The sequence below is a fragment of the Mus caroli genome, chromosome 8, assembly GCF_900094665.2.
Source record: "Mus caroli chromosome 8, CAROLI_EIJ_v1.1, whole genome shotgun sequence".
NCBI classification, from domain to species: Eukaryota; Metazoa; Chordata; class Mammalia; order Rodentia; family Muridae; genus Mus; species Mus caroli.
The window spans coordinates 103899704-103914928 of record NC_034577.1 but is presented as its reverse complement, the minus strand read 5'-3'; the positions used below and the strand labels follow the sequence as shown (position 1 = coordinate 103914928).

Genomic DNA, 15225 nt, shown 5'->3' with positions numbered 1-15225 from the left:
GCTATTCAAAAGAATGAATTTATGAAATTCCTAGCCAAATGGATGGACCTGGAGGGCATCATCTTGAGTGAGGTAACACAATCACAAAGGAACTCACATAATATGTATTCACTGATAAGTGGATATTAGCCCAAAACTTAGGATACCCAAGATATAAGATAAAATTTGCTAAACGCATGAAACTCAAGAAGTATTTTTCTCTTCTTATAGTATTTTTTCAAATATTATGAACTTGCAAAAATTCTTGCCTTGGTTTCTGCTTCCAGCGGAGGCAAAATAAAACAAGCAGGTTGGGTGTGAGATAGGGGAAGGAATATCTAAGCACAGAGGGTTCGTTATGTTGACCTCAGGAAAGTACCAGTAGAGGTACAGTTGGAGCGCTGGATGACCAAAAAATGCCACAATCAATATTACAGAATAAATACCTTGACGTTGGCTTCAGTTGTAAACACAAATACCACACCCACATGTAATAAGGAGTCTCTAGGGTATATGTGGTGTGTGTGTGTCTGTGTTTGTGTATGTGTGTGTATGTGTGTGTATGTACATACTTGAGCACGTGTGCAAGCAAGCACACACCGGAGTCAGGATATGTCAGCTCTCTGTGTTGTCTTAGTCTCACAATTTACATTTACCAAAGAAAGCCTTCTCTGTTCATTTAATTGCATACTAATTTCAACATTTGAGTCTTTTAACTATCAACATCCTCTCTTTCATTCCTTCAGTGACATTTTTTTTGTTGTTGTCAAAAAGCCCCAATATGTTAATGCTTGGACTTATAACATATATGTAATGTTATGAATATACATGGAACATGTTTTCTGTTTCATTTATCTCACAGGCACACATATAATGTTATGACTATACATGTAGGGTATTTTCTATTGTTAGCATTATTACCCATTGGTTTCCAGACTTGCTCTAAAAGCATAGAACAATTCAAGCAACACAAGATGTGGTACAAAATGAATGGATCTACACTGGAGGTGGGTCTTGTCTAGACTTGGAAACTTGGACTAGAACTCAAGAACTTGGCAAAGTTTCTGTTAGTTTAAGTGGAAATTTTAAATCCTATAAAAATATCTCAAGCATCTCTTGACCCCAAAGGGCAAGAAGTCAATAGGTTGAGATTTTCTTGAGGACAAAATGATGTTACAACACACAAGGTATCGTTGTAACATAGTATTACCCATGAGGTCTGAGATAACGCCCAGGTGTTCTCAATTTATCCTGCTGGGCTTGTGTTCATTCAGCCTTCTGTGAGGAGTGTGTTCCTGAAAACATTAAAAATGTCCATCCCATCTGCAGACACCAAACCCAGACACTGTTGTTGATGACAAGAAGCACTTACTGACAGGAGCCTGGTAAAGCTGTTCCCTGAGAGGTTGTACCAGAGCCTGACCAATACAGATGCTGAAGCTCAAAGCCAACCACCAGACTAAGTGCAGGGGCACCAGTGGCAGAGTAAGGAGAAGGACTGAAGGAGCTGAAGGGGTTAGCAACCCCACAGGAAGAACAACAATATCAACCAACCAGACCCCCGGAGCTCTCAAGGACTAAACCATGAACCAAAGAGTACACATGGAGGGACCCATGGTTCCAGCCTTATATGAAGCAGAGGATTATCTTATCTAGCATCAATGGGAGGGGAGCCCCTTGGTCCTGTTGAGGCTCCATGACCCAGGGTAGGGGAATGCTGGGGCACTGAGGAGGGAGGGGTTGGGTGGGCGGGGGAGCACCCTCACAGAAGCAGGGGCAACAGGGGAGTGGCTAGGAGGGTTAACTGGGAAGGGGGATAACATTTGAAATGTAAATAAATAAAATAACCAATAAAATAAAATAAAGTAAAATAAAACTGTATGGCGGTTTCTTCCTCAGCTCTGCTCACTGTACATCTCTGACGGTTTCAGAACCACTTCATCACGAAGCAGAAAGGGAAGAATGGAGTTTGGGTTGGCAGAGGGAAGTTCTTTTGTTTTTCATTGTGATTATTAAGCCAGTGTTTGAAGAAATGCTGACTTCTAGTAAAATGAATCCCTAGCTGTCCACGGGGCCACTGCCTTTCTGAGAATGGGCAAACCGAACAGCAACATTGTAATGAACTCTCCGGGTAAATGTCTCAGTAACATTCCTGACACCAAAGACGCTGATTTAGCTAAAGCTACCGAGTAGGAACTTGGGAAGTAATTGCTATCCACCACCATTCAAAGGAATTTTTTTTAATATATTCACTCAAATACTGACTGATAGTAAAATACCAAGGCCCTTGACGGTGGCAGACATCCGTTAATGACTACTAGCAATGCAATTTTGAGTTTTAGGAAAATTAACATGCATTCTTAAAACCATTTTTGATAGCCTAGAAATTCAGGGCAAAGGGCACAGACCTAACCCACCCTGTGAATGCAGTTTTAGCAGAAAGGAATGATTACATTTGAAAGTGATGAATGCGTTCTCATAGCTGTCCGTTACCCAATGCACATCAGAATCAAAATATCACATGGTAGCTCATGAATATGTTCAGATATTATGTGCCAATAATAAATTAAATTTAAGTAAAAAATTATTAAGAAAATGATAACATACTCAAGGGCAATTGCTCTGTATTTATCAAGTGCAGTCTACATATGAGGCAGAGAATGTCCACTCCAGATGCTCTTATTTCATTCCCAAGACAGCACAGTCAACTGTGTCTAAACCGCCATTAAATCATGTTGGCTGACAAAATGCAATCAAGATCGTGTCTGTGCTCAATGGTTTTTTAAAACAACATTAATTTTCATTACTTCATTGCTAGATTATTTCATGAACATTAATTCCAAAGTTTCAGGAGGTAGTTTTCTTTCTTTCAGTATCATAAAATTGATCTCGCTCTATTTTGTCGCCAAGTCTGATGATTAAACTTTTAGAAATATAAAAATATTACTTACTGTGTGATTTATAAATGCATAAAATACTAATTTATCTCACACTGGAAAACAACAAAACGGTGAGATAAAAAATCAATTATTTTGGTCCTAAGGCAAGATATACTATTGGATCCAAAGGATGTACCAAGTCAATCAATCAAATTTATGAGCAGCTGCCAAATTATATGGTGGAATGTGAAGGCTGGAGCATCTCTAGAGATTTCCATTCCATTCCTCATGACGTTTGATGTTGACACATAACACTCATTGTTGGATATCTTAATGTATTTTAAAATTTGTGGCACCACTTATCAGACTATAAATTCCAGGCACTGGGTGTTGTTTTCTTTAACTTCAATGTGCCTTTCCTAGATTACCAAAACTCTTCCGTTTCAGACAGTACAAGTGAATTATCTGACAGTTCTATAGGCAAAATCCCTAGGTCACAGGTAAGGTAAAATCCATATATGAGACCAGGTAGATGGTGCAGGTGATGAAGTGCCTTCCTTGCATGCATGAGAACCAAGGTTCAGATTCCCAGCACCCTCATAATTCAGGAACAGTGGTTTCCCTTTGTAATCCCAGTGCTGGGCATGGGCACAGGTGGAGCCTGTAGATCATTGGCAAGCCAGTCTAGCCAATTAGAAAACTCTCGATCAATAACAGATGGTATCTCAGGAATTAAGATGAAGTGAAGATGATATAGGAAGACACCTAACATCAATCTCTGACCTCCACATGCACACATACATAAGTGCATCCACATCCATGTGAGCACATGTGCACACACACATACACAAATACATACCAAAAAGAAAAAAAAAGATAAAGTCAATGTTGTGGAAAATATTAAAAATTGAACCCGCATGTTCCTACACTTGTGCTGGCAACTCTGTCCCCGGAAGCCTGGTCAGCCGACCACTGGAAGGAAATGGCCAACCTGTTATTATCTCATGGAGACTCTCTGGACTGGAGCTCCCAAAACACCCAGCTTGAGAAGTTCCCACTGGTGGGTCACTACCATGCCAGCACCATGTTTCAAAACTCCCATGGCCTTTGTGGCACATCTGGTAAAAACCCATGCTTTGCCGCCATTCCTTTCTCTTTTGAACCCAGATGAGCCACTGCATGAAGGAAAACAAAACACAAACTTAGTTCAGAAACAACAGTCACTCAATCACTGGGCACAGCAAATAAAATCCTAACTTGTAAGCCTTATTAAATCTAAGTCCTCTGGTGGTGAATCCTGACAGATCCACCAGTGAAACCAGGAGGCACTTGTAACTACATCTTGTCCTCATGTTATTCCAGTCCAAAAAGACCTAACTCTCTCCTGCTTCCTCTCTTCCTTCATCTAACTCAGAAGTCCTGCCTACTTGCCCAATGATTGGCTTCTTTATTCATTAGGGGATGGTTCACAAGAAGTCACCTGAGTATGTGTGACTCACTCCTTGTTAGCAGCCCCTCCCAGGAGATCAGAATTAGCATCAAAATACAAACAGCACCAGCCCCTTCCACAACAAGCCAAGATGTCTTCATGACTCATTTCTTCTGAAGATTCCACAGAATGTCCAAATCCTTGCCTGTGTTAGCAGTAGAGGCCAAAGAGATTTACAGACTCCTGGTCTCTTTCTAGCAGAGTATGGAAGCATTCACAACCCATGTCTCCCTCAGTTCCATATCTCTTTCATACTCTTGGTTCATCTTCCATGCATGAAACATTATGTCCACCTGTATAATCTAGGGAATACTTCTGCTCCAACACTGGTTATCAACCTATATTCAACCTGCAATTTCTCTTTCCCCTTAACCATGCAAGACACCTTAATCACAGATCCCAATATCAAGGATGTAAACATCTTTATCATAATGGGGTATATGTTGATAATGGCACATGCTCATTTATTATGTCCAAAGATTTCCTGAATTTATTATATTTCCAGTACAAAGTCAGGCTCTAAAAATAAGCACAATCTAGAAAAATTATGCTGATCTTTTGGAACTTGCATTTAAATTTTTAGCTTTACTAACTTCAGACTGAAAAAATAAAAGGAAAAAGAAAACGAGTCTATTTTTAAGAAGACACAAGATAGTTTCCAAGGCCTGAGACTGGTTCTCTAAATTGGTTACAAAAGTTTTGGAAAGAATAAACCAAAGCTAGTGACCCATAGAGTACTTTTTAGGCAAACAGAAAATTACATTTAATCTTTGTTATGCACAATTTCTGTGTTTGTGCATCCACCTACGAGCCACAATCTATTTGTAAGGCCCACAATCAATGTTCAAGATATTTTTCTTGGTCTTTACAAAGGTGACCCAAACAATGGAAAAACACAGTTGTCCTAGGCAACAGTGATGGCCAATATTTGATAACTGGTTGTTTACAAAGATGTAAACAGTAAGTATCAGGTGGAATGAGAATTATCATTGCCCAGCACATAACTGGAACAATTGAAGGAAGCATTGAGGTATCGACAAAACACATTATAAAAATGCACTAGGATATGACAAACATGGGTTTTTAAAAATTCATAAAGCTGTCCACACATAACGCTGTTTCAAACTTTATAAGTTGCACCTGCCAGGTGTCAGAATAATGCATATGGATATATTTAGGATATTTATGATGCCAGGCCATTTTATGTAGTAGCTGCCTGAGGCTGACTGTTAATGATTGATTTTTAAAAACTTTAAGCACACACTTCAAATGTCACTTGTGCTCTGAAAGGTGTGCTTCACTTGTTATTTTCTATGCTTACTTTATTTTAGGTGTTTGGTAGGTAGAGGTAACGATACATCTAGATGCTGACAAATTATAAACATAAAAGAAAGCATAATACCTTATTTGAAAAACTGTTGTCATGTATGCTGCTGAATGTGTGTGCTGAAGCTGGAACAACAGACAGTAAGATGTTTCTGCTGCACACTCACATTCGAAGTGTGTCTAACATCGTTTCTTCAAAACCCATTTCCAGAGCATCCTCCAAGAGAAGTGAAGAGTTCCCCACTGTTAAGGGAGGTCCCAGAGAGGTTAACCTTCTCACCATAACATCTCCACCCTATCGTCTCCAGGTATAGGGAACATGACAAACGAATCAGCCACAAACCGAACCATGTGCCCTATGGAGTCAGGGCATCACTTAGATCTGGCAAAGGAGTGAGAAGGTACATCCACTGTCATTTCTTTCATTGTCCCCAGTTCTATTTTACCCATATAAAAATCTGTCTTCTTTTGTTCTTAGTCCCTACAAACCTTCATCTCCCTATAGCGCATCAATGCCAATCTGACTGTGCCTTTATAGCATTGGCTGGTCCCTGCCTTGCATCTGGACAGCCACCTCCATCCCTCATTTCACATTAATCAATACTTTCCTTCCACTTGGTCCTCCTGGCGCTCATTAATGTCCACCTTAACTTACTGCAAGTAAAACTGCATGGTGTCAGATTGGGAATGGTAGTGACTGAAAATTTTTAAGAGGAGAAAAAAATGAAGCTGTCGTTCAATGCTTTTATGTGGGTTTTTATAAATATATACTAAGCAGGAAGAAGGAGTTAGAAATTCACCTACATCCAGCTTCAAAGACTCATGATCAACATTATTTCATGTATGCTCCAATTCCAACTTGCTTCTTTATCTTTTCTAATAGATTAGGTTACATTCAAGCTCAGACATCATATAACCCCATTCATAAACATCTCCAGATATATACGTAAAAGATGGGGATTTCTCTTTAGGCAAAAACCACAACTTCCTTATAGCAACTAAAGCTTAATATTGTCTTGGTAGCATCTTTATCATCCTGTGTGGTTTAGTCATCTCCCCAAAGTGGGTGTGCATGCATGAGAATGGTGGCACTGTTATTCAAATTAGGAGAGCAAATGTTTTCAAGGTCATAGGGATGGAGAGCTGGCTCAGAGGTTAGGAACACTAGCTGCTCCCACAGAGGCTCTGGGATCAGTTCACAGTAACCTCATGGCAGCTCACAAGCATCAATAACTCCAGCAACAGGGACTCAGTCACCCACTTGTGGCCTCTAAAAAGATGCACATACACTCATACATGCAGGAAAAACAACTATCCACATAAATAATAAACAAATGTTTTAAAAATAATGATGAAAATGTTTCCCTGGTCTTGTCTCTATTCACTTAAAAATTATAAGCAAGGATGTAAACACATGTTGAAAATCTGTGCAGTGTTTTTCCTCTGGTATTACCAGCAACATGCATTCTCCTTTCAAAACTATTCTTACAGCTTCTCATGGGAAGGACAGTCCCTCTCTGAGTCTTTCCTCCTTTGGAGACTTAAAGATATGCGAGTTACCTCTGTATTAATGTCCCCAAAGATTGCCAGATTTTACGGAATATCAGCTCACCAAAACTGAACACTTCATCTACTATCTGTTCAACTTATCTGATGAAATATTTTCAGAGAAAAAAAAAACATGAACATATTGATAACTTCCTGAGAAAGGTTTTGGAGGATCCCACAATACCTCTCCTGGGCATAAATTCCTAGGCAAATGGATGGACCTGGAGGGTATCATCCTGAGTGAGGTAACCCAATCACAAAAGAACTCACATGATATGTACTCACTGATAAGTGGATATTAGCCCAGAAACTTAGAATACCCAAGATACAAGATACAATTTGCAAAACACATGAAACTCAAGAAGAACGAAGACCAAAGTGTGGACACCTTGCCCCTTCATAGAACTGGGAACAAAACAACCATGGAAGGAGTTTACAAAGACAAAGTTTGGAGCTGAGACAAAAGGATGGACCATCTAGAGACTGCCATACCCGGGGAGCCATCCCATAATCAGCCTCCAAACGCTGACACTATTGCATACACTAGCAAGATTTTGCTGAAAGGACCCAAATATAGCTGTCTCTTGTGAGGCTATGCTGAGGCCTAGCAAACACAGAAGTGGATGCTCACAGTCAGCTATTGGATGGATCACAAGGCCCCCAATGGAGGAGCTAGAGAAAGTACCCAAGGAGCAAAAGGGGTCTGCAACCCTATAGGTGGAACAACAATATGAACTAACCAGTACCCCCCAGAGCTCGTGTCTCTAGCTGCATATGTATCAGAAGATGGCCTAGTCGGCCATCATTGGAAAAAGAGGCCCACTGGTCTTGCAAACTTTAGAAGCTTCAGTACAGGGGAACGCCAGGGCCAAGAAGTGGGAGTGGGTGGGTAGGGGAGTGGGTGGTAGGGTAGGGGGAACTTTTGGGATAGCATTGGAAATGTAAATGAGGAAAATACCTAATTAAAAAATTATAAAAAAAAAGATAAAAGCCAAATAAAAAGTAATTGTGGGTAAATAGAATGAGAAATAGAGCAAAGAGTTTGCATAGTGTAGAAAGAAACTTAATAAAGTAGTACATCATGGATCTGATGCAAACTAAAAGAAACAAAGCCCAAGGACAGTGACTGAGGAGAAGATGACGGACACTTGGAGCCACTGAGTCCATGACAGCAGTCATTTTCCTTAGCATCCTTAGATCCACACATTAAAGCTTTGGTCACGGGAGAAGTAGCTTATCGTATGACTCCCTGAGCTCATACTGCCAACTTTGGTTACTGCTGACATAGTCACAACCTTTAAATTCATGGTTGGCTCTAAGTTTACAGCATTCTGTGCCAACAGCCTCCTAAGAGCAGAGTTCTTCAGCTTCATGGCAGGAATCTCCCTCTCCCTCTCCCTCTCCCTCTCCCTCTCCCTCTCCCTCTCCCACTCCCCCTCCCCCTCCCTCTCCCTCTCCCTCTCCCCCTCCCTCTCCCCCTTCCTCTTTCTCTCTCCTTACAATAGTTGGCAAATCTTTCTAAGAAGAAAAGATCCTTCTGTTCACATTCAACGATTATACTTCGCTTGATTTTGCTGACATGATTATGAACATTTAAAAAATGGGAAAACCATGGAAAATACAGAAATCAAAAGGCATTTGCTGTTTCCCTTTTGATCACAACAGTCATTTCAAACTTTCCTTAGAATTTGAGGGACAGTATGGAAATGTGCTTTTCAATATTCTTTTCATTAATATACTGAGGCAAATTGTATGTGTTTATAAGCATATACAAGTCTTGTAAATTCATATCCAAAATAAAATTCCCTTGTCAGGTATAAGTATCTGCCATCATCTTCAACCAGACCCAATTTTTGTATTAGGATTGGAAAAGCCTCTAATTATCATATCATTCAAAATAAAATAATTTATAATGTATATCACCAGTTCTAAATGAACTGGGCTATTTTTAATTTTTATGGTAATTTCCTATACATGTATAATACATTTTGATCATATATACCCTTCTCTCCAACTCTTTTCTCCTCACCACATGACCTCAAATTCATATCCTGTTCTTTATTTTATTGCATTATCATGGGCATGTGGGCATTTTCAACACATTTTCCAACATAGTATAATGTATTGGTGGCATTTTGAGAAATGGCAATAGACTTGAGTCTCACTTGATAAAAATATGTTTCTCAAAAAAATATACAGAACCTTCACTTCATACTGTGGCTTCCTGTATCAAGCATTTAGGTGACTGTCACTGCACCAGGCAGACAAATAGACTCCTTGTCAAAGGCTCCTCATGCCGAGGTCATCAGAATGCAGGCCATTATCTACTAGGTAAGCGTATCTTTTCAAATTTAAAACCAAGCCCAGAAAAATCCTTCACATGTCATTAACTCAAGCAGAGAACAGAAAGCCAGAATATTACACAAGTGTGAGTCAATTTACAGAAAAGATGAGAACCATTGTCCTGGTCAGAAGCAGCTAAGATCAGTCAGAAGTGATTGAGACCGATGGGTGCAATAAGAAGCAGAAAGTAGAAAGCCAGTCAAAAGGCAGTGTTGCCATTGGGCTAATCAGCAGTCCCATTGGGAGGCAAAGCATGATGAATGGATGGGTCTCAAATGAATGACAAAAAGCTTCTGAGTAGCTTAGGTATGAGTTTTGGTGACAACACAGGAAGAGTGGCAACGGTCGACATCGTTGGGATATTCATGGATTGACTCAACTAAACCAAGAGAGAACGGAACAAAAGACAAAGGGTAAAATCAACATCAGCACCCAAGAAGTTTCACATTGTTGATGGCACAGACAATGGTGTGAGGATCATAGTAAAGTTCTCTAAACGATGATGGTTTACGTGAAGTCAGTGGGAGCAATTGCTAATGTCCTTCCCCTGGAGGATGTGATGGGGAAACTTCCTTAGGATGTCCCAATTATCCCCTTTCAACAGGGAGGGTCCCTTAAAGTCTTTCCCCAAGTCTCCTGCCATTCTAGGGATTGCAATGGTTTGTTAGTAACCAAGAAGCAGGGCTCAGGTTCGTCTGGATTCTGTTAAGACTGACAGAGTGGTCCATTGAAAAGCTGCTAGGCAAGTGTGGATCTTAAAATCAGAGGGTACCTTAAAGGCTACAGAGAACCAGAGTCCTAGAGTTTACAGCTGATGGATGTGATTACAAGTCACAAATCACATGAGTTTTAGGGCAGTGGTGGCACACACCTTTAAAGCCAGCACTCGAGAGGCAGAGGCAGGTGGATCTCTGAGTTTGAGGCTAGCCTGGTAGATAGATGAAATTCAGTGCAGCCAGGGCTACAAAGAAAACAAAGCCTGTATCCAAACACATACACTCACACACACACATGCAAAGGAAAGAAAGTGCTCACCTTTGTGTCCAGCCACACAAATAAATGAGTTTTAGAAGTAGGCACAGAACCTAAATCCTGGATACAGAAAATACCTTTAACCACAGAGATGGTTCAGGCCCCCAGGTCTACAAACAGTGGTGTAAGGATTGGTGTCTCCCTTAGCTGAAGGACAACTGTGCCATCTGCCCCTCTTTCCTACATGGGACACATACATTGCAGAAGCAGAAGTTATGAGGAACTGTGTCTCCTGGGAAACTCTGAGAAAGACCTTGAAAGCTGGGACTTGGTCACACTGCGACTGAGTCATGACTCCTGTAGAGAGTACTGTGAGCTCCCCTAGAGAGCCATGCTAGCATTGGCTTCCAAGGAGCCCATCTGCCACTTCTGAGATACCCAGTATCTCCATCTCCCTTGCAGAGCCATCCATTGTTCCGTTCCTCCCTTTATTAAATTATTTAAAACAGATTTTAAATTTGAATATATTTTGATCATATTCTTCTCCTCCCCCAAGTCATTCAGGATCCTAAAACCAAGAAAACAAAATAAAACACCACCCAAAAAGAAAATGAAAAAGAAATACTATAATCAAATAAAAGCATACAAAAAGCTGGGGAGTATGTGCAAGTGCCGGATTGGATGGAGGACACCAAGAGGACTAGGCCCCCTAAATATTAATATGAGTTGATTTAAACTCATGAGCCTGAAGCAGCATGCACAGGGCCTGCATGGGTCTGCACCAGGTTCTCTGCACAGATGCTGGCTTCCAGTTTACTGTGTCTATGGTATTCCTGCGTGCACATGCATGGGTCTCTGATTCATGTGCCTCCTCTTGAGCTCTTTTCCTTCTGTTGGTTTGTCTTGTTCAACTTTGATGACATAGATTGAGTTTTGTCTTATTGTATTTTAATTTGTTATATTTTAAAAATTAACAAATGAATGAATGAAAACCTATACACTAGAGTAAATGTAGAGAGTAGAGAGAGAAACATCAGTTTTCCCCAATGGAGTAACATTGCATATATCAAATTTTTAATGTTATCTTGGACACTTGTTGCATAGAACTCTTTCATCGTCCCATAAGAATGCATGGAGCTGAATAGTATTCCACTGTGTAAACAGACCACATTTTCTTTATCCTTTCTTCAGCTGAGGGACATCTGGGTTGTTTCCAGCTTCTGACTATTACAAATAAGGCTGCTATGAACATGATGGAACATGTGTCCCTGTGGTATGGTGTAGCATCTTTTGGGTACATGCCTAAGAATGGTATAGATGGGTTTTCAGGTAGAACTATTTCCAGCTCTCTAAGGAACCACAAGATTGATTTCCAGGGTGGTTGTATCTGTTTGCAATTCTACCAGGAACAGAGGAGTGTTTCTCTTTCTCCACATCCTTGCCAGCATGTGCTGTCACCTGAGTTTTTGATCTTAGCCATTATGATTGGTATGAGGTGGAATCACAGGGTCATTTTGATTTGCATTTCTCTGATGACTAAGGACTTCAAATATTTCTTTAAGTGCTTCTAGACCACTTGAGATTCTTTGTTTAACACTGTACCCCATTTTTAATTAGGTTATTTGGTTTTTTTTTTTTTTGGAGGTTAACTTCTTATGTTCTTTATATATTTTGGATATTATCCATCTGTCGGAAATAGGGTTAGTGAAGTTTTTTTCCTAATCTATATGTTACAATTTTTTCCTATTGACAGTGTCTTTTGCCTTACAGAAGCTTTTCAGTTTCATGAGGTACCGTTTATCAATTATTGATCTTAGAGCCTGAGCCATTGATGTTCCGTTCAGGAAATTTCCCCCGTGCCAATGAGTTTGAAGCTCTTTCCCACTTTCTCTTCTATTCAGTGTATCTGGGTTTTTTTGTTTGTTTGTTTGTTTGTTTTTGTTTGTTTGTTTGTTTGTTTTTATTGAGGTTCTTGATCCATTTGGACTAGAACTTTGAAAGGTGATAAATGTGGATCTATTTTTATTCTTCTACAGTAAAAGCAAGGACCTCACAAATTTTGCAAGGAAATGGATGGAACTAGAAAATATCATTTTGAGTGAGGTGACTAAGACCCAAAAGTACATACATGGTATGACTCACTGATAAGTGGATATTATCCAAAAAAGTACAGAATACTTAGGATAAAATCCATAGACCATAAGCAGTGTGACAAGCAGAAAGGCCCAAGTGAGGATGCTTCAATCCCACTTAGAAGGGGAAAGAAAATAATCATGGGAGGCAGAGGGAGGGAAGGACCTGGGTGTGGGTGGAGAGGGAGAGGGAAAAACTAGAATAGAATCAGGTATAGGGGAAGGGGGCAGGAGAGAAGCCCAGAGGACCAAGAGAATGAATGGAAATAAGTAGCCTTGGGGGATGAGAGGTAGGGGGACACTCTAGAAAGTACCTGAGACCCAGATGGTGAGAGACTCTCAGGACTCAATGGGGGTGACCTTAGCCAAAATGCCCAGCATTGGGAAGAGGGAACTTGAAGAGTTCACCTCTAGTAGATAGACAGGGTCTCAAGTGGAGGGATGGCGTTAATAACCCACAGTCAAAATTTCTGAACCAGAATTGTTCCTGTCTAAAAGAACTGAAAGGAAAAAAATGGAGAAGAGACTGAAGGAAAGGTGGTTCAATGACCAGCCTAACTTTGAGTCCATCTCATGGGGTCCACGGTGGGGGCACACTGAGGCCTGACACTATTACTGATGTTGTGATGAACTTACAGAAGGGAGCCTGGCATGGCTGTCTTCTGAGAGAGCCTACCAGCAGGTGACTAAAACAGAGACAAATAAACACAACTGTTGGACTGAATATGATATGGGGAATTAGGGGAAGGATTTGAATTAGGGGAAGGATTGGAGAAGCTGAAAGGGAGAATGACCCCATAGGAAGATCAACAGTCTCTACTAACCTAGACCCATGTATATAGCAGAGGTCTGCCTGGTGTGGCCTCAGTGGGAAAGTTGTACTTATCCTTAAAAGACTTGAGGCCCCAGGGAAGGAGGCAGTCTGTTGGGGTTCATCACCCTCTTGGAGGCAAGGGGGATGAGGAATGGGATGAGGAACTGTGGGAGGGAGACTGAGGGGAACAATGAATAGAATGTAAAGAAAGAAAAAAGAAAGAAAGGTAAGGAGGAAGGAAGAAGGAAGGAAGGAAGGAAGGAAGGAAGGAAGGAAGGAAGGAAGGAAGGAAGGAGAAATAAATAAAGGAAGGAAAGGAAGGAAGGAAGGAAGGAAGGAAGGAAGGAAGGAAGGAGAAATAAAGGAAGGAAGGAAGGAAGGAAGGAAGGAAGGAAGGAAGGAAGGAAGGAAGGAAGGAAGCATGGAGCTCTGATCTGAGTTCTTGTTGATCTAGATGGTACCAGTAATCATTGGAGATGTTTAATACCCGGAAACTTCTGCTTCACCCATAAGATGGAAATAATAAGGCAGCACTCCCCAGAAGAGTTTGTGTGAGACCCCAAGCAAAGCAAATTTATCTTGTCTGAAATGCAGATTAACTCTTTATGACCCTACATGAAGTTTGCTAACTTCCTCACATGGTATATATCCATGGACTCAGTAAGTATTTTAATGGGTCATCTGTCTATTACCTAAACGTTTCCTGTTAGTCTTATGTCAATAAACTAACAGAATAAAAGAATAAAAGAAAACTCATTTCCCTTTTTGATGAATAGTTGCAGCAAGTTCTGCCCATCCTTAGTCGGCTCTCTCTCCAGCTGATGTCTCATCTTCACATTTGTATTTGTTCTTTCAATTCGCTGCTGAAATACCCTTAGGGATGACCCCCACCTACAGCACCCTGACCCCAAACCATCTAACTCCTACATAATGGCCAATCACCATTATCAGATTGATGGTATTTAGGATCACCATGGAAACACACCTCCAGGCACTTCTCTCAGGCAGTGAATATGTTCGGTTAAGTGAGGGAGTTAGAGCCATGTTAATGGGTGGTACTATTCCATTGGCTGGTGTTCTGGGATGAATAAAATGCAGAAAGCATACTGAGTACCAACATTCACCAGTCTGGGCTTCCTGACTACAGATGCAACAAGACCACCTGCCTTCTCTCCCTTATCTTCCATCTGCCATCATCATGGGCTGTACCCTCAGACGGTGAGCCAAAATAAACATTTTCTTAAAATTTCCTTGTTCACACCTGGGATCATTGCCAGTGATGGAGCCATTTTATGAACTTGTAAATGTTTCAAGCAGACCACTACATCTATGTAACTGCCTCAAATCATCTGTGATTTTCAGCCCTGGTTACTCTACTCTTCCTCTAGTGCCTTTTTTGCAATGGTTAATGTTATATCTCATCCTGGCTAGGCCATCATGCTCACAAATTAAGTCACCTATCTGTAGAAGTGTTTGTTATTTTAATTCATGAGATGATGATTTAAATCAGTAAACCATGGGTAAAGCAAACAAACATTCACTATGTGGGTGGGCCTCTTCTAAGCAGTTGAAGTCTTAAATGAAAACTAAGTCTGACCCATTTAGAAAAGGAAAGAATTATGCAATGCAATGCTAGTGGTCTAGAATGGCAAATCCTACCCTGGATTCCTGATTCTAGCCTACTACTCAGTCTACAGATCCTAGGCTAACCAAGCTTCTATGATTAGATGAAGCATGCCCTTT

The 15225-nt window shown here is 40.6% G+C and overlaps 1 protein-coding gene across 2 annotated transcripts in view; it reads right to left on the bottom strand.

Annotated features, from left to right (window-relative positions):
* The window catches only part of Cntnap4 (contactin associated protein like 4), a 290563-nt gene that overhangs the window by 162632 nt on the left and 112706 nt on the right, over window positions 1–15225 (bottom strand). The window lies entirely within an intron of this gene.